The sequence below is a fragment of the Coenobita brevimanus genome, chromosome 63 (assembly GCF_032717465.1).
Source record: "Coenobita brevimanus isolate Jiangsu-jjx chromosome 63, ASM3271746v2, whole genome shotgun sequence".
Taxonomy (NCBI): Eukaryota; Metazoa; Arthropoda; class Malacostraca; order Decapoda; family Coenobitidae; genus Coenobita; species Coenobita brevimanus.
In genome coordinates, this window is record NC_137016.1 from 7,737,630 (window position 1) to 7,765,402 (window position 27,773).

Sequence of the window (27,773 nt, forward strand, 5' to 3'; positions counted from 1 at the left end):
TACATGGGAACCTGTCGGAATGCCCAAGGGATACAGAGGAACAAAAAAGATGGGAACCCCTTGACTGTAAGTACATGAATCTCTGTCCAAAGGTCTAGGTCAGAACTGAATGAATATGAACCCGGTGGTATGCGCTCTCTCGGTGCATTTGTTTTTGTCTACCTCCCCCCTCCCCACTGTCTGTCTGTTTGCCTGTCTGTTTCTGTGTGTGTGTGTGTGTGTGTGTGTGTGTGTGTGTGTGTGTGTGTGTGTGTGTGTGTGTGTGTGTGTGTGTGTGTGTGTGTGAACAGTATAACTCATTACTGACAAAGTATGGGTCAAACTTGGTGGATGGGTTGAGGGTCAGAGAAGAACGAAGTGATATAATTTTGAGAACAGGTCAAAGGTCAAGGTCACAGGGCAAAATCAACTCAAGACAATTTTAATCCGACCTGATTCAAACTTGGTCGAAAGGTTAAGGGTCAACCAAGGACGAAGTGGGGCGTAGGTATGCTGCTTAGCCTGTAATGTTCTGGATTATGGTAGACTAATTCGTGGTCCTTACAATTCACAAAGGGTAGTTTGGGACATGCTTTTATCATTACTTCCTCATTAAATAAATAAATTAATATAGTTTATGTAAATGAAAATATAGTGATAAAATAAAGGAAAGCAAAATAAAATAGAAGGCAACTAACTCCCGTAACACATATTCATAAAAAATAATGATGGAAGAATGATGGACTACACAAAATTCGGCAGTGACAACACCAGACAACACCAGTGACAACACCATCAAGTCCACTCAGACAGCACACACCTCTGTCAAGGCAGCACCATCCCCCTTTCGTAAATTTCATGGCCCTGACCTCTAACCTTTTTCGCCTAGAGTATAATTACTTGTTCCTGTGCTCGTCCTCAGTCATTATTCCATACTCGGTGCCACTCCATCCATTTGCTTTGCGTAGTGAACAGACAGCCATCCAGACAGACAAAATATATCCTTAGCGGAGGTACTGACAATACTAGCCCGATAGTGACAATATCAGCGACAGTACCAATTACAATAATCCGGCAGTGACAACACCATTCCGGCGGTGTCAACATCAGTGTCAACATCGATTACAACACTACTCCGGCAATGACAACACCAGTCAAGAGTGACAACACCAGTGACCACACCAGTCTGGCAGTGACAACACTCGTGACGTCACTAGCCAAGCAGTGTCAAACGAGCCCTAGCAACGACAGCATCAACCCGGCAGTGACAGCACCACCCAAGCACTGACAACACCAGCCATGCAGAGGCAGTAGGCAGTGACAACACCAGCCCGGCAGTGACAACAGGCCCCGGCAGGAGGTCTGGTGTTGGTACTCTCGCCTTTAAGTTAGCTACGCCGTCAGGGCCAAGGCTGCCTCCCCTCACCCCTCACCATTCACCCTTTATACCATCACCATTCACCCTTTATACCATCACCATTCACCCCTCATACCTCTCACCCCTCACTCCTTATACCCCTCACCATTCACCCCTTATTCCATCATCATTCACCCATTATATCCCTCACCATTCACTCCTTATACCATCACCATTCACTCCTAATGCCATCATCCATCACCCCTTATACCTCTCACCCCTCACCCCTTATACCATCATCATTCACCCCTCATACCCCTCACCATTCACCCCGTATACCATCATCATTCATCCCTTATACCATCATCATTCACCCCTTATACCATTATCATTCACCCCTTATACCCCTCATCATTCACCCCGTATACTATCATCATTCACCCCTTATACCATCATCATTCACCCCTTATACCCCTCATCATTCACCCCGTATACCGTCATCATTCACCCCTTATACCATCACCATTCACCCCCTATACCATCACCATTCACCCCTTATACCATCATCATTCACCCCTTATACCATCATCATTCACCCCTTATACCATCATCATTCACCCCTTATACCATCATCATTCACCCCTTATACCATCACCATTTACCCCTTATACCCCTTACCATTCACCCCTTATACCATCATCATTCACTCTTCATACCATCATCATTCACCTCTCATACCATCACCATTCAGCTCTTATACCCCTCACCATTCACCCCTTATACCATCATCATTCACCCCTCATACCTCTCACCCCTCACTCCTTATACTCCTCACCGTTCACCCCTTATACCATCATCATTCACCCCTCATACCTCTCATCCCTCACTCCTTATACCCCTCTCCATTCACCCCTTATACCATCATCATTCACCCCTCATACCTCTCATCCCTCACTCCTTATACCCCTCTCCATTCACCCCTTATACCATCATCATTCACCTCTTATATCATCATTATTCACCCCTTATACCCCTCACCATTCACCCCCTATACTCCTCACCATTCACCCCATATACCTCTCACCCTTCACCCCATATACGCCTCATCATTCACCCCTTATACCCCTCACACCCCTTATTCCTCTCATCCCTTATACCCCTCACCATTCACCTCTTATACCCCTCATCCCTTATACCCCTAACCATTCACCTCTTATACTCCTCATCCCTTATACCCCTCACCATTCACCCCTTATACCTCTCATCCCCTATACCCCTCACCATTCACCCATTATATCCCTCATCCCTTATCCCTTATACCCCTCATCCTTTATATCCCTCATCATTCACCCCTTATACCTCTCATCCCTTACATACCTCATCATTAACCCCTTATACCTCTCATCCCTTATACCCCTCACCATTCACCCCTTATGCCTCTCATCCCCTATATCCTTCACCATTTACCCTTTATACCCTTCATCCCTTATCCCTTATACCCCTCACCATTCACCCCTTATACCTCTCATCCCTTATACCCCTTAGCATTCTCCCCTTATACCTCTCACCGTTCACCCCTTATACCCCTCATCCCTTATACCCCTCATCATTCACCCCTAATACCCCTCATCCCTTATACTGCTCACCATTCACCCCATATACCTCTGACCATTCACCCCTTATACCCCTCACCATTCACCTCTTATACCCCTCATCCCTTATACCCCTCACCATTCACTCCTTACACCCCTCATCATTCATCCTTTATGCGCCTCATCCCTAATACTCCTCACCATTCACCCCTTATCCCTTATACCCCTCATCATCACCCCTTATACCCCTCACACCCCTTGCACCCATTATCCCTTATACCCCTCATCATTCACCCCTTACACCCCTCACCATTCACCCCTTATACCCCTCACCATTCACCTCTTATACCCCTCACCATTCACCCCTTATACCCCTCACCATTCACCTCTTATACCCCTCATCCCTTATACCGCTCACCATTCACCACTTACACCCTAATCATTCATCCTTTATACGCCTCATCCCTAATACCACTCACCATTCACCCCTTATATCCCTCATCCCTCATACCCCTCACCATTCACCCCTTATACCCCTCACCATTCACCCTTTATACCCCTCACCATTCACCCCTTATACCCCTCATCCCTTATACCCCTCACCATTCACCCTTTATACCCCTCACCATTCACCCCTTACACCCCTCATCCCTTATACCCCTCACCATTCACCTCTTATACCCCTCATCATTCACCTCCTAGATCTCTCACCCTTCATCCCTTAAACTTGGCCTAAAAATGCCATCTTCCCATCTTAATTGATGAGTTGTTGCACTAGAACAGCACCGGAGTATGATGCTAGTCACGAAGAAGTGTTGTGGAAAAGATGCAAAGCCGTAGAATTATCCTTTTCTGTCACTGAAGTACTTGAAATAAATTGAAGGAAATCTGAGCCAAGTCAAAATAAAGAGCTAAATCGATGCTCTCTGCTACTTTAGTTTTATATTCAATTAATTCTTGCACACTCTTTCCAAGCTGCTCATTATCACTGCATGGCTAATATTTCCTTTGTATTTTTCCTCATCCACTTATGCACACAGTATTAAATCTCTCCTTACACATCGCCTCTCCACTGACTGCAAATTCAACTGGACTTACTCTTGGTAGGAAGAGTTTTATTACCTTGTATCATTTTCGTCATTCCCCTCCAAACAACTTGATGTAGATCCGTGGCACGTATTCTCGTTGATTAACCAAAGTCCTAACACCTTTTCCTAAGTGATTTATTCTGCTTATTACACATTGCTGTCCTGTTTTGTGTTACATTAATCCTGCAAACATCGCCATCCTCTGCATAAATAAAGTAAAGGAGGTTATTAACCAGCCATAACCAAAAATAAATCGCTAATGAAGAGGTGCTAGGGAGGCTCCTCACCCGACCAGAGTACGGGCTCATATCTATCCTAAGGTGACCAGAGAAAGAGAAGTGAGAGGAGGGGGCAGAGAAGAGATAGAACTGAGGGAGACATGGAGGGGTGAGAAAAGAAACAGGAGTAAGGGGGGGATGAGAGAGAGAGAGAGAGAGAGAGAGAGAGAGAGAGAGAGAGAGAGAGAGAGAGAGAGAGAGAGAGAGAGAGAGAGAGAGAGAGAGAGAGAGAGAGAGAGAGAGAGAGAGAGAATGGAAAAGAAAAGGATGAGGTGAGACAGAGGGGTGAGGGTAGAGACAGTGGGGTGAGGGAGAGAGCCAGGGGTGAGGAGAAGGAGAGACAGAGGGGCGAGAGAGGGGGGGAGGAGAAGGAGAGACTGAGGGGTGAGAAGGGAGAGACAGGGTGAGGGAGAGAGAGGGGGGGGATGAGAGAAGAGACAGTGGGGTAAGGGGAGAGACAGAGGTGAGGTAAGACAGAGGGATGAGGAGAGAGAAAGAGAGGCGAGGAAGGGAGAAACAGAAGGGTAAGGGAGAGAGACAGAGGGGTAAGGGAGAGAGAGAGAGAGAGACAGAGAGATGGGGGAGAGAGACGAAGGGGTGAGGAGAGAATGAGGAATGAGAGAAGAGAGGTAGAGGGGTTAGGGAAGAGAGAGAGAGAGAGATAAGGGTAAAAACGGGGTGTGGGGGAGAGGTAGGGATGAGGGGAGAGACAGAGGCATAGGAGAGAGAGAGAGACAAAGGGGTGAGGAGAGGTACAGAGGGAAGAGAGGGAGAGACAGAAGGGTGATAGTGAGAGACACCAGGATGAGGGAGAGAGACAGTAAGGTACGGGTTGTGGCGGACTGAAAGATAAAATGGTCGAGACATATATTTTAAAATCGTCCCATATAGCCAGGCCATAACTCGTTCGGTAATCTTGGCTGAAAAATGGAAGCCCCATCTAAATCCTGGTTTTAAACTAGCGCGCGCGCGCGCGCACACACACACACACACACACACACACACACACACACACACACACACACACACACACACACACACACACACACACACACACACACACACACACACATCACCTTTAATATTCATATCTCGTGTGAATCCATATGCAGTGTAGCCAGCTGATACATTCTACAGTAGCCTCCATGAACACTGCACATATATCGTGGAAAATATGCAGCCTACACGACAGAGGCTCCAAGACGTCTGGACCCCAACAACCTCTTACTTTATCACGCCTACCATGGTTTTCTCTATGGATTTCTCCAGTACATTTTAATACCTCTGCTCCACTGAGAGGGAGGAAGGCGGAGTCACTGTACTGTATTGTGATCGAGGTGAGAAACATTTGCGAAATTTCTAAATGAATTGCCATAAACAGGTGGATGCTGGAGAGGGACTGCCTTCACGTGGTGGCATCAATATGACCAGGCAGTGGGGTTGCCTGGTTATGCAAAAGTCCCTCAGCTCCCTCCCTATCCCTCAATAGGAGGATGGTGGAATACGGAAGAAGAGCAACTTCATCCTGCAGTCCACCGGGTTCACATTCATAAGAGCCTAGGGTTTCAGCTACTGCTTCTACTGCTACTATAAAAGGCGAAATAAGTAGTAACTGCCAGTCGCACTTGGCCCCTCTCGGAGCGTAGGGGTCCTAGATAAGAATAGAGAGGTAAGATAGGAAGAAGTGTGAGGGAAGGGAAAGATGTATGAGAGGGAAAGAGATGAGAGGAGGAGGAGGGAGAGAAGGGTGAGGGAGGGAGAAAATATAAGGGTAAGAGTCCGACCTACGCCCCAGGGAACGTTTAACATAATATAAGAGCCTCAGGCCGACTCTTAGACCCTAACCGTAGTGAGTCAGCCAGAGCTCTTTCCACTCCAAGAGCTCCACCGCCAGACCAACAAGGGATTCCTGTAGCCTAAGTGATCGGGAGTGCGTTTATCTCGCCGGACACTCATACCATCGGGAAAAAAATCATGTTCCCAGTTTGTCTGGAGATTAGTTAAAATTAGTGTAGTAGTTTTAATGACTCTTGTTGATAGATCATATGAAGAGCGTAGGTATGAACGTTCCTGCTTGTGAGGTGCGTTCGGAATTCCGGGGACTTGAATGGTGAGTGAATGAGTGTGCGGTCCATTCAACAGAGCAGACTTTTGTTAGTTCTCTTCTGTCAGGTTCTGTCTTGCATTCTGGACCCTACTTCACCTCAGCCTCTGGTGAGATAAGAAGCTTGGGTGATGATGATGATGATGACGATGATGATGAAACAACCAAACTCTTCACTAAACTACACCCTGTCTCAGAAGGTTCGATTTTTCCTCGACATAATATTCACCACACTTCTAAAGACTGCCAATGCTGACCACAGATTTATGGCTTGTATATAACCCCCCAAAGCCAAGCAGCTTACCAACCAAGTGGTCTAGACGGCACTGTGACACGCACCCATACAGCGATTGGGACTTGGCTTCATGTCTTGGCAATACAGATCATGCTTGGGTGAGATGAGATGAGATGAGATGAGATGAGAGAGAGAGAGAGAGAGAGAGAGAGAGAGAGAGAGAGAGAGAGAGAGAGAGAGAGAGAGAGAGAGAGAGAGAGAGAGAGAGAGAGAGAGAGGTTAAGTGGAAATAGTGTGGGGTGAGGGCATGCGGAAAAGTATGAGGGGGAAATAAAAGGATGAGGGAAAAGAGAGGGGTGAGGGGAGAGAAAGAGAGGGAAGAATGAGAGAGAGCCAGAGGAGTAAGGTTAGAGAGAGGCAGAAAGAGAGAAGATGCAGTACAAAGGCGTGATAGGAAGTGGGAAGACAGATCATCCTTCACGAGACAGCGGTAATGGGGAGAACTGAGACGCAAGGGACGAGTCGGGAGAAACTGAGGGAGGGAAGGAGTTGACGAATGGACGGGAATGGTGCTACAGGGGGACAGGAGTGGTGGAATGATGCAAGGAAATAATGGAACAAAATACCTCTGATTCCCAATATTAAGCTGCAATGGTGCAAAGATATAAAGCAACAAAATAATTCTGATTCCCATTATTATGGTCATATGGTGCCGAGAAATAAGGCAAGAAATAACTCTGAATCCCATTATTACGGTGAAATGGTGCAGAGAAGTACAGTAAAGCCACAAAATATCTCTGATTCCAAATATTAAGGTGAAATTGTGCCCCCCCCCCCAAATCTATCTATCTATCTAAAGCCACACGCCTTTAACCCGTATGGGATGGCCACAAACAAATAGCTTCCATGTTGCCCTGTCCCCTACCATTTCGATGCCCTTCCCCCAACTTACACCTCTTCTCCCATATATCTCTCTAGTCAGTCCCTCCATCCCATCTTCGGTCTACCCCTCATTCTCTCTCCCTCTACTTCACTTAAATAACTATAATCTCTTAGCTCTTGTCTCACTCTCTATCCTCTCCACATGGCCAAACAATCTCAGTGTACTTCTCCTAATGCTTTTTAGCACATCCACATCCACACCACAACGATCCCTCACTTCCTCACTATCATTCTGTCTCACCACTTAGTACCACCTGTTCCTCCCAAATAACTCATTTCCACTGCCTTCACTCTTGTGTCCTTCCAGCAAGGTCCAAGTTTCGCTTCCAAACGTTTGAGTGGGGATCATGATACTGTCATGCAGTGACTTTTTTACTTCCATGCTCACTTCCCTGTTTCTCATAACTGCTTTCGAGCAACCTTTCTTCCTTCCTGTACCCTTCCAAGCAGTACACATTCCAAAGTTCCATCCTTACCCCAAAAATAAGGCAATATAACTCTAAATCTCAACACTAAGATCATCTTGAATAGTGCCAGGAACCAAGGTAACGACATAACTCCCACACTAAGTGCATCTCAAATGGTGACAAGCAATAAAGCAACAAAATACCTATGAATCCCAACAGTAAGAACATCGTGTAGCAAGAGCATACAGATAGAAATTGCCACTATTTTCTGTTTCACCCAAGGTACCTTTTTTGACGAAGCCTTTTCTCTTCCTAATAACCACCGATCCAGGGAGTGGCGATTTGGGGGCTCGGTCGATTTGGTACTGGTCTCATAATCGGATGACACACTACAGTAACTGGTTCGAACCCCAGCGAACGCCAGTGTAGCTATGGGGTGAACGGCTACCTCTCCTCAATTTCGAGGAGACTTTTCCAACGAAGGGGGTTTGATATAGATTTCACTGAACATTTTTCATTTTCATTTTTATTTAGATTCTTAATTTACCATTCAGTTCAAGCCCCAGCACCGCGGGGAACGTTGTCGCTGAAGACCAAGCAGGAAGGGTCATGAGAGGAAAGGGATACACTGACGCATATATGAGGCAAGGGTTATCGTGTTGCTTATAAGTACAAACACAGTAAGGAAACACAACATTACATGAGAAAGAAGTGACCATATAAATCAGAAAAAAAAAAAAGGCACATCACTGACTTTATAAATAAAGGTCGCTCTTAACATAAATAAAATCGTTCCAGTTTAGGAGAAACTTTTGGAACAAAGGGGTTTGACATGACCTTCACTGAATCCTTCTCTATAGTAAAGCTTTCCCCTAAGATGAAAAAAATCGACTGGTGGTAACGAAAATAAACTGAACTAACACATCAGTACAGTGAAAGGGTGACTAACCACACCTACACTGAACAACAATTTACTATCATCGCTTTAGAGGCCTCACCATCAATGCCTGGAACTTGCCTTACCCTGTTACTTTACTCTTTGCAGGAGAGGTAACAGTGGTGGGAAGCAGGAAGGGTATCAGAGAAGGGCAGAGAATATCAGGGGGGGTTAGGGAGTGTCAGGGAATATCAGTCAGGGGGTGTCAGGGGTGCCAAGGAGAGTCAGGGGGTGTCAGGGGGTGCCAAGGAGTGTCAGGGGGTGCCAAGGGGTGTCACGGGATGTCAAAATGTGTCAAGGGATATCAGGGTGTGCCAAAGAGTGTCAGGGAGTGTAAGGGAGTGTCAAGGCTTGCCAGAGGAAGCTAGGGGTGTCGTGGGGTACTAGGGGACAAGAGGGGACGCCAGAGTGTGCCAGGGGGGCTGTATGCGACACCCTGATAGAGTGACATTTCGTGTGTCGCAACATCCTCTTTCTTCTGTACCCTCCCCCTCCTTACACACACACACACACACACACACACACACACACACACACACACACACACACACATCTGCACACTTATCCGCCCTCGCATGTGTGTCATCTATGTAGTCGTGGAATTTCTCTCTCTCTTTTATCAGTTTCCTCAGATATGGCTTCCGTCAACTCTAGAAAAATCAGAGTATCGTTGTAGGAATAAGGCAACTGATATCACGTACCGCAGACTATAATTCACTTTGGTGGCACGATATCCTACCCAGAAAGCAAGTTAAAAAAAAAAAGTGTAATTTATATGGACTGTAACATTTCAGTTGCTAAACATACTCATTATTATAAACAATAAAATTATAGGAAACATCTTGCTGCTAATTCGAACCATTGACAACTTTAAAACTGTTGCATTATAGATTCCTGCCAGAAACTTACGGTACAGCTAATGGTACGTTAATCAAATATGAAAATATACTTCAAAACTTTGTTGTTGCAGTAATTCTTGGAAAACATAATGGTACACTTATCACTGCAGAACTTAAGTGGCAATAAATTAAGCAGAAAATGGTCTTGGTGTGTGGTATTCTTGTATAAGTATTTAAAGCAAAAGGCACAGTTCTTCTGACGTCCACCGATAAGCAACAATACAATACCTTTCATTACTTTAACATGGTCTAAAATTGACACCTCTCCATCTTGAATGCTAAGCTGATGTTAGTGTTACAGACCTGCGTATGGTGGTAATCATGAAGAAGTACAATGGAAAGGATAAAGAGCCGTCCTATTGTCTTACCCTGCCACTTAGCTACGTACGATGCAAACCGACATAAATTTGGGCAATGTTAAGGTAAAAGGAGTATAGTTCTACAACAAAATCATCCTCGTGTGTACTGTGGAGTCACACATACATTCGAGTCACGTTCGCAAACTGTAATGGATCGAAGTTGTTGAATACACTTCGAAGACATTAAAGAAATCAATAGTTAAGGATTTTTTTAAAGAAGACTACGTGCTTAATGATGCAAATATGTTTTCTGCAATTATTTTCGTTGTTCGGTATGTAATAACAAGTAATATATTTTAGCAGTAGTATAACAGAATTCTTTTAGCGTGATGTAAAAATTTCCTGTATTATTTTTGTGTTTTGTAAAGCAGTAATGAACCTGGTAGTTTAGAATTTGCAATGACGGTATCAATATAGTACTGATTCCTAATTTTAAGTGATATTATCTATGTATGTATAAAAAATGATTATATCAAACGGAATAACTCTCTCTCTCTCTCTCTCTCTCTCTCTCTCTCTCTCTCTCTCTCTCTCTCTCTCTCTCAAAAAAAATTATCGTATTAGTGGAATAACTCATTTTGATTCTCTGTCTGTCTGTCTGTCTGTCTGTCTTTCACCACATGCATTCGGCAGGAAGCACATCATGATACTGTAGTTAAAGGGGATGTGCCTCAAACTGCACATTGTGATGGTGTAAAGGAAAAAAAATAGCACAGTTGCTCTCTACCAACGAAATAATAACTACGCAAACCATATTTCCTATCTTTTCCCTTCTGCCTACCTACAGAAGCTCCCTACCTCTCTCCTACTCCCTTGCCCATACGGCCTTCCTCCCTCTGCTCACTGCCTCACACAGTCTCCCTTCCTCATCTTTACTGACTCCCTGGCTCACCCATATTCCCTAATTCACCCAAACGCTCTTACCTAACCTACCTCACTCCTAGTCTCTCCCATATCCCTGCTCCCAATCTCACTCCTGCTCCTTACCTTATCCAAGCTCCCCATTTCATCCCTGTTCCCTACCTCATCCACGTTCTCCACGCTTCCTATCTCACCCCTCCTCCCTACCTCATTGCTGCTCCTTATCCCCTACATAGCCAGTGTCAGGTGATGGAGTGTGTGTGTCTGGGGAGGCGTGGACCACAACACGCCGTGAATATACAGTAGCGGATCCAGACCGAGGGTGGGTCCACAGAGTTTGGATCTTTTTTGTTTTGTTTTTACGATGATTTCTTCAGCAAGACGTACGTAATGCTGTTGAATGAAACATAGGAATACAAGTCTGAAAACTCTTTACCGTGCAGATTTGAACTTACTGATAAAGTTTTGTACTTTGTGTAAAATTTGCTGTAAATAAATAAATAAATAAATATATATATATATATATATATATATATATATATATATATATTGTTACATAGCCTATGATTTCATCATCCTTTGTGTAATTTTAACGCACAGTTGCTGCATGTTTGATCACGAGCGTGTTCTGCCTCAGTCCCCCCCTTCTACCGTTATAGTAGAGTAAGTCGTTCTCTCTATTATACTTTGCGGGATTTTCAGCTCTCTGTCCCCATGGCTTCATTTGCGCGTCCTTCTCACAAGTTGTATCAAGCTCTGCTGGCCCCTATATAATGAGCTCAGTCTCTGCATCATGGCCACTTAGATCTGCTTCTCATTTTGTTCACATCTCTGTCCTCCCCTGTACAGATATTATTATTGTGAGTGCTCAAGACGTCTCCAACCATCTAGCAGCTGTGTGTAATTTGAGTATAACTGTTGTATTTTTTCCTTGTGCTGTGTAGCATAGGGTTAGTTCTTAGGGCCTAGTGAGGTCTTTATGATTAATGTTGGGTTTTATGTCAGTCATTTTTGATAATAGTTTGTATCTGTAATAATTTATCTTGCATTAACTGAGCATTACCAGGTGTATTTTCATTTTATCAGGGCTGACTTAGATAAATTTACTCTTGCTAATTTCGTGTTAATAGAGGCTATTGCAGTTAATCATATATTTAACCTGTTTTTTGCCATTACATTATCCTTATGAGTCCTGAATGTTTTGTTGTTAGTTTGAGCATTAAACTTTAACTTGTAATTTTACCTAACTCTTTTGTTTTGAACCTGGAACTTTACGGGACAGTAGTGATTATTAGTATTCTCACTTAAAGTGTACATTATCTTCCTCTGTTCCGTAACAATATATATATATATATATATATATATATATATATATATATATATATATATATATATATATATATATATATATATATATATGACTCAATCGGATACGTTTGTGTGAAGCTGCAGAATGTGGTGAATGTTTTTGGCGTATCCGGTAGAGCCAGGATTCCGGGGGCTTGAATGATGAGTGAATGGAAGTGTGGCCTATTTGGATTGGGCAAGTTTGTGCTGTCTGGATATTGCTACTCCTCACCCTGCCCTTGGGTGAGAAAGGAGGTCCGGATGATGATGATGATGATGTATATAATAGCCTACAGTAGGTATATACTGGAGGGAGAGAGAGAGAGAGAGAGAGAGAGAGAGAGAGAGTTTATTTTGGTAATTCATGATTTTTGTCAACTGATTAAAATAAAATGGAAATAATTCTGGACTCCCTTCTCTGGCAGATACTGAATCTGCCCTAGTACAGAATACTGTCACTACATTTCCCTTCTCTGTTGGCAGGCTCAGGATTGCTTCCCCAGCTAATACAATGTGTCTTAAAAAATGATCCCCAATGTTGTAAACCTCGTTAGGGCGCTAAGAAGCTCACTAAGGACTTCATGACAATCCTCCTAATAATGTTCATGTTAAGTGTTTGTGTGCTCGTTATAATCTTCGACAACGGCGAATGTGGAAGCAGAAACAGAAGAGTGAAGGTTTTTATGGTAAGCATCTTCAGACAAACCAGAAACTGTGGAAGCAGCCCTTAGTATCGAGCAGAAGACTTAGGACAACAGTTACGAAGCCCGCCGTAAGGTGGGAAAACGAGCAATAGTACTGGGAGCATTGCTGAGTGTTTGGAGGGAGAAAGTGTGTGTTCAGGCGAAGATGGTTAAGTATGCAGGGACAGAAGGGTATGGCAAGTGGTATGGTTTTTTGTTTCCAAGCCCATATCTAAAATAGAAAAATACATATATATCCTCATATAAAAAAAACACATGACAAATTAAAGGTGATCACTGCGATATTCTTTGTCACTATCTTGGTCACTTCCGAAGATCGGCAATTAATATCTTATATTCATTGGCGTCTGTTCTGTAATTCATTATTCCAACTCCCAGGCCATTTTATTTATTTATGGGAGTCCCAGCAAAGACCAAGTTACTGAAGGCTATACATAATCTGTCTAGTTCGAGAATCTTATCCTGAGGTGAATCTAGTCAGCTGGAGAAAATAACATTCGTCAACAGACTTAACAGTTTACTAACATCGCACGGATTCTTTCGTTCGCATAGGAGAAAATATGAGCATGAGATAAACTACAACATATCATTATCATCATCATCATCATCATCATCATCATCCTAACTCAACTTCCCAGTAATAGGCTATAGTGGGTGTGAGGTATCTAGAGACAGTAACAGGTTAGCGCAAAAGTAATAGAACTACTACAGTGTCCATTGAAATGAGCTATTACTCCATATCTACAGTGTCCACTGAAATGAGCTATTACTCCACATCTACAGTGTCCATTGAAATGAGCTATTACTCCATATCTACAGTGTCCATTGAAATGAGCTATTACTCCATATCTACAGTGTCCATTGAAATGAGCTATTACTCCATATCTACAGTGTCCATTGAAATGAGCTATTACTCCATATCTACAGTGTCCATTGAAATGAGCTATTACTCCATACCTACAGTGTCCATTGAAATGGGCTATTACTCCATACCTACAGTGTCCAGTGAAATGAGCTATTACTCCATATCTACAGTGTCCAGTGAAATGAGCTATTACTCCATACCTACAGTGTCCAGTGAAATGAGCTATTACTCCATACCTACAGTGTCCAGTGAAATGAGCTATTACTCCATATCTACTGTACAGTGTCCAGTGAAATGAACTATTACTCCATATCCACTGTACAGTGTTCAGTGAAATGAGCTATTACTCCATATCTACTGTACAGTGTCCAGTGAAATGAGCTATTACTCCATATCTACTGTACAGTGTCCAGTGAAATGAGCTATTACTCCATATCTACTGTACAGTGTCCAGTGAAATGAGCTGCTACTCCATACCTACAGTGTCCAGTGAAATGAGCTGCAACTCCAATTATTCATCATTTAGGGCTATGAATTTCTCGATTTCATCTTAGTGTTCTCTCTCCATGTGGGGTGGTGAGTTTAGTTGGCTGCCAAGATAAATGAGGGTGCAATCTAATTCATGTGTCATCTCCATGTATACTTATTCCGGTCATCAGCCATAGTGATGTGACAGTAAATTACACTGTCCTAATTCTACAAGTAATTGATGGCTATATTAAATTTCCCCTAACTCAATGGACCATCAGATTCTGCATCTGCATCAGTCCATATTAGGCTCACTGCAGGGCCAGACCATCTCAGAGGAAGAGTTGATTGCCAGAAGGGGTGGCCGTAGGAAAAGTATTGCAGATGAAAGGAAAGTGTTGCATTGGCTATGCTTTATGTGTGCCAGCGCCTGTATACTTCGACAGGGTGCGAATATATATTGTGCAAGGAACTGATTGAACATCCTACCAGCACTCACTTCAGATATTTGTCATGGTGAGGGCTGGAACCTTATACTCGGGGCACAGGTAACAAGAGATGAGGATGATAAACACAGAGCCATGGAAGCACCAAAGCAAACTCATCAAAAAGAAAATCACGGACATTTAACAGAATCACAGACAAAAATCCACATTTCAATTTGCAGTATTTCATTTAGCAGCATTAAAATGATAAAACTTCGTCGGTGATATCAAGCCAATGCAAGAGGGATTTTTCTCTCAGTAATTCAATATACGTTTTATGGGTTTTGTGTCACCTGTCAGTACGACGAAAAGATGGAAATTTTTTACTTATGGGACATGGAAAAAATTGTACAACGAACAAAAATGAAGACCTAATCCCCTGACCGCCCCCTTCCCCGTCCCTCCTCCTGGATTCGTCATTGTGGAAGTAATCGATTATTTGTCTACTCCACGCTGACGATTTCTTTGTACTTTTTCCCCTTCATATCTGATAACTAATGATCATGTCATGACTAGTTTCACTTTCTGCATTTTTATGATAATAATTGCCCCGAAACAACAACAACAACAACAACGACGACGACGACGACGACGACAACAACAACAACAACAACAACAACAACAACGACAACGAACTCTGCAAACATAATTTGCTAAAAAAAATAAAAATTCCGTTACGTAACAAATCTAATTCACACACACAGAGGAAAAAAATGAAAATACAGATCACGCAGTGAATGTAAAAGTAAAATTATCATCACAATATGCAGCATAAAACCAGTACCGAAACTCATTTGATGAAATGCCTAAATCTGAGATTTTCCTAAATTTTCATCTTCTCACAAAGCTCGGTATTGTTTATCGGAGACGTCACCTGGCCATGGCAGACACAGCATGTGATCCGCGTGTTGTTGTTTGTGCCCTGTATGTTGTGGTTTATTCTCTGAGTGTTCCTGTTTGTTTTCTGGGTGTTCCTGTTTGTTTTCTGGGTGTTCCTGTTTGTTTTCTGGATGTTCTTGTTTGTGCCTCGAGTGTTTTTTCTCCTTTTTTATTCAGTAACTGCATGTGAAGGGTCTTATGACTCTTATGAGATCACCACTGGAGATGTAATTTAAACTCAAAGACTAGAATTGTGACTGGCTAATGCTGACGTCAGTCATAGCCATTTTAAAAGTCTAACTCTCAGTGGCTGTTGCTGCCCTCATTTAATATCCATAACCATAACTCCGACGGTTTTTTTTTGTTTTCTTTGGGGGGAGGTGAAAACCAGCTTCTCATTGGTGGATGCAAAGCAGAAGTTTCTAAAACACTGCCTTAATGATAAAGCCTAAAAATGAGAGACTTTCTAAACAAAATCAGTGAATTCCGTTATCAAAAAAAAAAAAAAAAAAAAAATTCTAGCCAAAGAGGCCTGTCTAAAGATGAGTAAAATCCCCAGAAAACGTGGTGACATCCATGCATTGTGTTTCGTTAAGTAGAAGTGCTTCATAATGGTGACGGTATAATGTATTTTATTATGAGTAATTAAAACAGTCAACAGTAATGACGGATAAACAGCTTTAATCATACGAACACGAGTAGATGAAAGGCGCGGTAAGCCGATCTGCCCTTACCGAACAGTTATTTTATAGACTTGGAGCTCCTGCATAAGAGTATGGCTATGCCTCGAGAATATGTTATCATGTATTAAATACTGTACTCTAAAAAATGACCAGTGATAAAACGTATAATTACAAAAGATGCGGTAATTATCATTGCAGTAAACAACGCTCGAATGAAGAAAGCCTAATAGAACATAGCTCAGGTGGTGGAGCGTCTGGTGCAGCTTATAAACTGGGTCAGCCAAACGAGGGTAAATTATTTGGGTTTTAAGGCATGTTTAACCTTTCCTCCCACACCGTTTTCTTCAGTGTAGAGATATAAAAGCTTTGTGCCATATTTTTAGATGGCTGCATGACGATTCCTGCGGGTCCATGTCTCCAGTACACGTGTGTGTGTGTGTGTGTGTGTGTGTGTGTGTGTGCAGTAAATAATCATTCACGTCACTCACCTCAAGCCAGTCATACACTAGTTCCCACCCACTGACATGAACCATCATTTCCCATTCCTACGGCCTATCCCACCTTCACTCGTTGCCATTTCGCTCCACCTAATTTCATCGTAATATTTTATCTGTGTTTAATCAAAGTTCTTGTAATCTTTAAATTTGGTGTATAGCTGCCTCTTCTATTATGACTACTTTTTCTGTTAAGGTATTTTTCATATTCACTTTTACTACAACGTCAATCTCACTTCACACACTTCACTTCTCATGACTTATCACTGTTGCCTAGAGATGCGGTCATCGTTCTATCTTCTTCGTATCTCATTCATATTATCCACAGATATCAACCTCACCCACACCAGCGTTGCCGTAAATCCACACTGGCTCTGACGGCACTACTATATACTGTACATTCTCATTTAGTGATGTTGGTACAGCTACTTTAATATACAGTATATTAGATATGAGCACTGTATGAGTAGGTATCAAGAGTGAATTACAAAATATCTTGATTTATGGGCATGAGAGTTAAATGGTTAAAGTACAAAAATAATATTTCATGACAGCTGACAAATAACTAACCAAGAGACAAAAAATTTTACCCACACTGGTTACAGTAATGAAAAAATAACTAATATTATGACAATTACATTCATAATATTAGTGAAAAGATTAGTAAGAGAGAGTAAGAAGAGAGTGGATGAGGAATTTGGAAGGAATTTGAGTGTAAAGTGGAAGGACTGTAAGAAAATGTTCTGGAAAGAGGTGAAAAGAGTAAGACAGGATGGAAGTGAAGTTAGCAAGGGAGTGAAAGATAAAAATGGTAGATTACTAGTGGAGAAGGGAGAAAAAGTGAGCAGATGGAGAGAACACTTTAAGGAATTGTTGAACATAGAAGATGGAAGTAATGCGAGTATAAGTGGCTTGGGGAATGGCTGGAAGAAGGAGGGAGGTGAGAAGACAGGAAGAAATCAGTAGGATAGAAGTTGTGGAAGCAATGAAGAAAGTTAAATCGGGGAAAGCCCCAGGAATTGATGGAGTGTGTGGTGAAATGCTGAAGCATGGGGGAGAGATAGTAGTAGAATGGATGTGGAAGATGTGCAGATTGGCCTGGGAGGAAGGTAGAGTCCCAAAGGATTGGAAATCAGGTATAATTATTCCCTTGTACAAAGGAAAGGGGGAAAAAGAAGTGTGTGGTAATCATAGGGGCATTTGTCTTCTTAGTACAATAGGAAAAGTGTATGGTAGGATACTTATTGACAGAGTTAGAGAAAGAACAGAGAAATTAGTTGGAGAAGAACAGGGAGGCTTTAGGAAGGGAAGAGGTTGTGTAGATCAGATATTCATTCTTAGATCTTTAGTGGAAAAGTTTCTAGAGAAGGGAAAGAAGTTGTATGCGGCTTTCATGGATTTGGAGAAAGCATATGACAGGGTGGATAGACAAGGATTGTGGAAAGTGTTAAGAATATATGGAGTAGATGGGAAGTTGTTGAATGCTGTGAAGAGTATGTATGATGGTGCGAAGGCTGCAGTGCTTGTGGATGGTGAACTAAGTGAATTTTTCTCTTTGAAAGTTGGGTTGAAACAGGGATGTGTCATGTCTCCATGGTTGTTCAATCTGTACATGGATGGGGTAATAAAAGAGGTACAAGGTAGGGTAGTGGATGTCGGAGTGGCCCTGGTGGGAGAGGATAGTGTTTGGAAACTCCCTGTACTGTTGTTTGCAGATGATACTATGTTGTTGAGTGAAGACGAAGGGGAGCTGCAAGGCTTGGTGGATGAGTTTGGGACAGTGTGTATGAAACGGAAACTAAAGGTGAATGTAGGGAAGAGTAAAGTGATGGTCTTTGAGAGAGGTGAAGTCAGTGAATGTACAGCGAGGTTGGATGGTGAGGAATTGGAAAATGTGAGTACGTTTAAGTACTTGGGTAGTGTGATGAGTAAGGATGGAGGTTTGGAGGGTGAAGTGCTTGAAAGGGTACAGCAAGGAAGAAAGGTTGCTAGTTCTTTGAAAGCAGTGATAAGAAACAGGGAAGTGAGCATGGAAGTGAAAAAAGTTACTACATGACAGTATTGTGATACCAACTCTAACGTATGGAAGTGAAGCTTGGACGTTGTTGGAAGGACACAAGTCAAGAATGAGAGCAGTGGAAATGAGTAATTTAAGAGGAGCCTGTGGAGTCACATGGAGAGACAGGCTGACGAATGAGGATATAAAGGAGCGTTGTGGTGTGGATGTGGATGTGATAGGAAGCGTTATGAGGAACACACTGAGGTGATTTGGCCATGTGGAGAGGATGGAGGGTGAAAGACTGACGAAGAGAGTGTATGTGAGTGAGGTGGAGGGGGGAAGAGGGAGGGGGAGGCCGAGGATGAGATGAAGGGATGGGGTGGAGAGGTATATGAGAGAGGGGGGTGTGAGTTGGGATCAGGGCATTGAAATGGCGGGGGACAGGGCGACTTGGAGGCGATTTGTTTGTGGCCACCTCAAACGGGATTGAGGCGTCTGGCAATAGATAGATAGATAGTAATCCCTTCGCGACTGCAATATATATGTAAAGGAAACTACCCAGATACAAATTATGCAAGTTTATCCGCAGCCAGTAAACAATTATGACACTGCTATTATGTATCATAGTCAATCTGTGAAATCTTTGGTGGCCAGCTTACCATGCCAAACTTGTTTGCAGCTCTTCTACACACGATTTACAGAAAGAATTGTTTTAGTAGTTAACATTTGCCTTGTAAAGAATTTACTGAATAATAATATGTAAAGTAGTAACGGCACCGTTGGCCGGTTACAGGTAGACAGTGTTCCACAAAGTATTCTTCCTTGTTTTAAGTACCGGTATGTCAGCATTACACACAAACTCTACATTTTCACTGCTTTGACCACGAGAGGTGTAAATATCAATACATGTTATTGCTTCCAAACGTCTAAAAATGCTCAAAAATGGCATAAATGAGTAGTGTGGAATTTTTCCACACTGTGTGGAAAGACGTTCGCCTCTTACGCGTCTAGGTCCATCGCTCATTTCTCTGTTCCACATCAGCTTAAATTTCCACGACGTGGCAACCCACCCCCTTCCTCTACTTCCTATTACCCCCATCCCACACACACCACCTCCTTGCCGTCCCGTCACCATCCATGTTTTACAACAGGACACTATCGTCAACACCCTTCCCATATACGCCGTACGGACACACTTTATGTCGCATGCTTACAGGAAAAATGGTGGCAAAAGGGCTAACAGGTTTATTTAAAAATGTAATATATAGATACCCGCATCCATACAAAACTGACAAATGATGTACGGTATTTCGAGAAGAACGCCATAGCTCCCGGCATCGCCTGAGTCCTATGGCAACCCATACTGATACAATTAACACATTCACAAGCACAGCCAAGCACTCCCACTCACCTTTATGAATAAAACACCGACGCAGAGAAACTCTGAAGAGCCAGAAACCTCAAAACAAGTCAAAAATATTAGTTTTCCTTCAAACGTCACAGGCACACCGTCAGTCACTCGTTTGTTCCAACAATGCGGGTCTCCAACCCAACTCGACTCACGGCTTCGTTCCCCCCGTCGAAGCCAAAATGTGAGACAAAACGATGGACTTCTGAAGCACGAGATTCAAATCTTTATCCTGCGAATCAGTAGAGATCATGGGCCACAGACAGCGCGTTGGAAAATATAGTTGTTAGCGACTTGTTGTGTAGATTTTGGCGATATTAGATGCCAGATAATGGAATTTGTTTTGGCATAAAATTCACAGAAACGCTGACTTTACCCTGACATTAACATATGGAAAATAGAAAAGATGGATGAACTTTTTTGGAAACGTTAAAATCTGTGAAAGTAGTTACATCTGAAGCAGGTTAAGTTCCTGTGTCGAGACTGCTTCAGTACGAGTCATTCCTGGGCAGGACCACAGGGCATCACAATTATCACCCATGGCAACCACGAAATCGTGGATCTGGCTACTTATCCCTCAAATTAAACTCGGAGATCTTACGTCTTCGAAAAGAACATTAACATTTGTTAAATTGGTCTTTAAGTAATAAATGCTACGTAATTACGGTCTGTGTGTGTGTGTGTGTGTGTGTGTGTGTGTGTGTGTGTGTGTGTGTGTGTGTGTGTGTGTGTGTGTGTGTGTGTGTGTGTGTGTGTGTGTGTGTGTGTGTGTGTGTGTGTGTGTGTGTGTGTGTGTGTGTGTGTGTGTGTGTGTGTGTGTGTGTGTGTGTGTGTGTGTGTGTGTGTGTGTGTGTGTGTGTGTGTGTGTGTGTGTGTGTGTGTGTGTGTGTGTGTGTGTGTGTGTGTGTGTGTGTGTGTGTGTGTGTGTGTGTGTGTGTGTGTGTGTGTGTGTGTGTGTGTGTGTGTGTGTGTGTGTGTGTGTGTGTGTGTGTGTGTGTGTGTGTGTGTGTGTGTGTGTGTGTGTGTGTGTGTGTGTGTGTGTGTGTGTGTGTGTGTGTGTGTGTGTGTGTGTGTGTGTGTGTGTGTGTGTGTGTGTGTGTGTGTGTGTGTGTGTGTGTGTGTGTGTGTGTGTGTGTGTGTGTGTGTGTGTGTGTGTGTGTGTGTGTGTGTGTGTGTGTGTGTGTGTGTGTGTGTGTGTGTGTGTGTGTGTGTGTGTGTGTGTGTGTGTGTGTGTGTGTGTGTGTGTGTGTGTGTGTGTGTGTGTGTGTTAAAGCTGCGAGAGACATGGGCTTAATCGTTTTTAAAAGTTGTGATACTGTGCTAGTCGCAGACGGGGGCGCCCACCATCCACTCAATGTGGTGCTGCCTTCAAGTGACTCTACATTGAGTGACAACCCAACCAAATGGTTTCCGGTAACCCAAGAAACTTTTTTTTCTTACGCTAGATGGTAGCCATATAGCCAAATAGACGTTTGGTGGTCCAGTGGATTTTCAGGTGTTCCAGTCAGATGTGGCGTAGGCTACAAGGGTTTAATCCGACGGACGGTTGTGGTTTATACAGCACCTTCTATAAAAAAGAGTAACAACTCCGCCGGTGGACCCGACATGTTTACCTCATGTAAGTTAGGAATGCGTTACAGGACTCCTGCACAATATTAATTGAAAAAATTTTAAATGTTATCAGAGAATATCAAATGCTGAACACTAAATACATTCAACTGAAAGTGAAAAGCATTCAAATCATGAATCGCACTGAAACAGGATGGCGACGGCTAGAGCAAAGTTGTCGCAACTTCCATTACTGAAGGCGCCGGGCTTATAGCTCACATAATGCGACTCAGGGAATAACGACTGGTTACTCTTGCCTTACGTGTAGAGACTAAGTAGCCTAGCCCTGAGCCCCTATACTCCTAACTGGACAATAAAGGAATACCCCCTATCCCTTACACTCCTGATGAGGTAATAAAGGAAGGGAAGATGTGATTTTATAGATCTGAGTACGTATGCATCTCACTGTATTTAATGTCACTTAGCCACAAATCCTGTATTTACTACTGTATTTTAATATCTCTAGGTAAAGAGGTACTCATTTTATTGCAGCAGACACTAAAATCAGTATGAAAACTGTAACAGATGAGGTGGCGATGGATTTAGGTTTACCGCTGAGTGGTGGTGAGGGAGTGTCTGGCTGGTCTGCTTGTTCTGTCTCGTGTACGGAGCACTTCAAGCGATATCTAGCCTACCTATCAGGCTACTTATTACATCCAACGCGTGGCACGAGGGGGCTATGCGATTGGTTCGGTCTGTCTGTCTTTCTCTCTTTCTGTCAGCCTGTCTGATAGCGGTATTATGGAAAAGTACCACATGTAATTTTATCAAATCGGGGTAATGACTGAGGACTTTCTGAGGAACAAGTGAATAAATTTTGACTGAAAAAGGCCATAGGTCAGCGTAAAGTCAACTAAAACACCCTTAATACCAAACCTACTGCAAGAGTTGAGGGTCAGGAAAAGAAAGAAGTATATTTTGAGAACCATCGGTCAAAGGTCAAAGTCAAAGGGCAGAGGGAAATATTCCATTTTAGGGCGTTTTTGCTGCACACTTGACGATACTGAAGGGGTTAAATACAGTCTTAGCCTTTAAAAAAATCCTAAGTTTGGTAAAAGTTATTTGGAGTCAGTCTATCTATCTATCTATAGCCCGACGCCCTAATCCCGCAAAGGGTGGCCGCAGACAAAACGCCTCCAAGTCACTCTGTCACCCACCATTTGACTCCCCTCCCCCCAACTCACCCCCCCCTCCCTCATATACCTCTCAACTCCATCCCTCCACCTCATCCTCGGTCTACCCCTCCCTCTCCCTCCCTCTACCTCACCTACATACACCCTCTTAGTCAGTCTTTCATTCTCCATCCTCTCCACATGTCCAAACCACCTCAGTGTATTTCTCCTAATCTTTTCAACCACATCCACATCTACCCCACAACGTTCCTTCACTTCTTCATTCGTCAACCTGTCCCTCCATGTCACTCCACATGCTCCTCTCAAGTAACTCATTTCCACTGCTCTCACTCTTGACTTGTTCCCCTCTTGCAAGGTCCACGCCTCGCTTCCATACGTCAGGGTAGGGATCACAATACCATCATGCAGTGACTTCTTAACTTCCATACTCACCTCCCTATTTCTCATCACTGCTTTCAGTGTGCCAACAACCTTCCCTGCTGTACCCTTTCACGTACTTCATCCCCCAAAGTTCCATCCTTACTCATCACACTACCCAAGTACTTGAATGCACTCACATTCTCCATATCCTCACCATCCAACCTCACTGCACACTCTGTGACGTCATTCCTCTCAAACACCATAACTTTACTTTTTGTTTACATTAACTTTCAGCTTCCTCCTCCTACACACTGTCCCAAATTCATTCACCAAACCTTGCAACTCCCATTCATCTTCACTCAACAATACTGTATCATCAGCAAACAGCAACACCGGAAGCTTCCAAATCTCACCCTCATTCATTAGGGCCACCCCCACATCCACTGCCCTACCTTGTACCTCCTTTTACAACCCCATCCATATATATATAAATAGCCATGGAGACATTACACACCCCTGTTTCAGTCCCACATTGAGATCAAAGAACTCACTCAGCTCACCATCCACTCGCACCGTAGCCCTAGCTCCCTCGCATACATACTCTTCACAGCACTCAACAATTTCCCCTCCACTCCATATATTCTTAATACCTTCCACATACCTTTCCTATCTATTCTGTCATAAGCTTTCTCCAAGTCCATGAAGGCAGCGTACACTTTCCTTCCCTTCTCTAGATACTTCTCCACTAAACATCTTAGAACAAATATCTGATCTACACACCCTTTTCCCTTCCTAAATCCCCCTTGTTCTTCTCCAACTAGCTCCTCTGTCATATGCCTAACCCTATCAATGAGTATTCTACCATATATTTTACCAGTCACACTAAGAAGGCAAATACCCCTATGGTTACCACATACTTCTCTCTACCCTTTTCCTTTGTACAGAGGAACAATTATACCTGATTTCCAGTCCTCTGGAACCCTTCCCTCTTCCCAAGCCAATCTACACAACTTCCATATCCACTCCACAACAATCTCACCCCCATACCTAAGCATTTCACCACACACTCCATCAATTCCTGGGGCCTTTCCCAGCTTAATCTTCTTCATCGCTTCCACTACTTCCGACCTACTGATCTCTTCCTCCCTCCTCTCATCTCTTCTTCTCCCAGCCATTCCCCAACCACTTATACTCACACTGCTCTCACTCTCTACATTCAACAAATCCTCAAAGTGCTCCTTCCATCTCCTCAATTTCACTCTCTTCTCCACCAACAATCTATTATTCCTATCTTTCACTCCCCTACTATTTCCCCTTTCACACTGCCTTACTTTCTTTACCTCCTTCCAAAACAATTTCTTACTCTCCCTCCATTTCACACTCAGATTCCTCCCAAACTCTTCATCCACTTTCTTCTTACTCTCCTTCACCAGTCTCTTAACCTCCCTTCTCCTGCTCACATATACCTCTCTCTTCTCTCTCTCATCTTCTCCCCTACCTCTACTCGCCAACCATTCACCATATGCCGTCTTCTTTTGTTCCACAGCTCGTTTCACCTCATCATTCCACCATGCTGTCCCTTGCACACCCTTGCATCTCCTCCTCACTCCACAAACCGCCTCACACGCTGCGCTTATCTCTTCCGTGAATATCTTACATACGTCTTCCACCCCTTCCATCTGCTCTAGCTCATACCTTTCCAATCTTTCTTCCACTATGCTCTTATACTCTGTCCTCTTCTCACTATCTTGCAATTTCTCCACTCTTCTCACAGGAGCTGCTTCCTCCTGTCTTCCCCTTCGCCTCCTCAACCACTTTCTTTGCAGCTCTACCTTGGCCATCACTAAGTGATGGTCCGAGACTCCATTCCCCCCACCCTCTCCACACCCTTGCATCCAACACTTGTCTTCTCATTCGCTCATCCACACACACGTAGTCTATCATTGCCTTTCGTTCAACAAGTTCACCATCCATCCTCCTCATTACTCTCCATGTATACCGGTGGATCATCTTATGACGAAAGTAGGTGTTGGCTATTGCCAACCCCTTACCAGCACAGATGTCCACCAAAGCACTACCATTCCCATCTACTTCCGCTGGCACACCCCACTGACCAACCACTCCATCCACTCGTACATTCCCGACTTTGCCATTCATGTCTCCAATCAACAGCACTCTCTCGCTCCTCTCAAACTTGTCCATACATGCTTCTACTCTCGCCCAAAACTCATCTTTCACTCTTGCCACTCGATCCTCTGTTGGAGCATACACACATACAATCGCCCATGCTTGTATACCAACTTTCATCCTCACCCATACAATCCTTGCACCCACTGTTCCATACTCTCTTATATTCTCCTTCCACTTCTTGCTTATCATCAGACATACTCCCTCTCTTGCCCTCTCATTCTCACTGACTCCCGCACATATACCTACACCGTATTCCCATTCTCTCATTCTTTCACCTTTCCATTTAGTTTCAGTCAATCCACATATATCCACTTTTGCATCCTCAAGCACCTGGACAATCTCTCTCTCTTTCACTTCATCATTCACTCCTCTCACATTCCACGTTCCTACCCTCAGAATGTCCTTTGTCCGTTCCTTAGTCGTCAACATAATATGGTCCGTCCGGGTCCGAGGCGCTTTATTTGCTTTTTTAGTTAGTTCTTTTTACGGGGTGGGGCACTAACCCACCACCAACCCTTTTAGTCGCCTTGTACGACAAGCAGGGATACTGGGGGAGTATTCTTGAAACCCCCCTACCCCCAGGAAGATTAAAATATGTGCGTAATCAGACTGAAGGGGTTACAGTCATCCATTCCTATTACCTCCCTCCCTCCTACTCCCCTTCCCTTAAATACCCAGTAATTGTGGAAAACAGTATGAATCAGCGTCCTCTGGTTGGTATTCTTTAAGCTGTACTCAAAGCGGATGATGGATGGTGCAGGACAGAGCCCCAAGGAATACACCCCCTTATCCCTGCCACTCATAACATCTCAGACCCGCTGTGGTATCAAGCGTTCCACCCCCCTTCCCCCGACTCCCCTCTCACGACTCCCGTTCTGCTCACATAAACATTATACACGAACATTTTTCATTTTGCCTCCTCCTCCTCCTCCTCCTCATCATCATCATCATCATCATCATCTATTTCTCCTCCTCCTCCTGCTGTTCAAACAATTACATCTTAGTTCAGTCTTCAAAACTATATTATTGCATATCCAAAGCATAAAGCATCCGTTTTCTTATAATTTCGTAAAAGGAAAATGAGTTCACAACTGCGACTGCGACCGGAAAAAAAGAATTTCATTTGCTAAATATTATCTTCTCTTACCAAGGAGCATTCAACCAAGCGTGAAATTTTGCAAGTACACATTTGTTAACATAAACAGATAAAGAAATGTCAGAGATCCAGAGCTAGTGTTGCCAGTTTAGCGGTATTAGGGCAACATCTAATAAATGCATTATCTATTTAGCAAGTTTATTAGTAATTTTTATCAAATTTTAGCAACAGTCTAACAGGTTTTGTATTTAGCGACTGATCTCTAGGTTTTGGTGCTTACCGATTGTCTAGCACCTTTTGAGGGCAAATTTATGGACGACTTGACGACACTGCTAACCTCCTGGGGATAGTACAGTAGTCCTTCCTCCTCCACATATTCTCTCACGTTCGGGGCAATATTCCATTACATTTAACACCTGACAAATTTTATTCAACTAAAAGTATAGCCTGAGCGTTAAAACTCTCACCATTAACCGTGTCATGACTGGGAGAATATTGTCTAACACCTGACGCTACACAAATATTATTCAGCTGAGAGTTTGTGTCGTGTGCTTAAACCTGAAATCGCAAAGTGGAATGCAAAGCCCCAACATCTGACGATGATTTCCTATGCACGTGACGACGATCGAACAAATTTGGTCCTCCTTCGAAGTTGATGACTGCACCATGTGTTGTGGGATGCAGGCTAACAGTAACTATAACAAAATGCGTCCCCCAAATAACTGTCGAAAGTTAGGGGTTTGCATTCTATTTGCGATGTAGGGTATAGGCATAAGACCCTGAGTCACAGAAACTGAGCGTTCATGCCGTTACCAGCAAAGGGCATTTTTTGTTCGTATGTGTAATGATTATTGGACTGCAGGCAAAAATCTGTGTCCATACACACACCGACGCCTTAATCCCGTACGGCAGGAGTTGGCAATTAGGGGTAAATTTTCCCGTCGGGGATAATTTCAAGTTTTCTAGGGGGTAGCGAGACCCATCCGGCTCAGTAGTTACAATGAACGCAATTTATG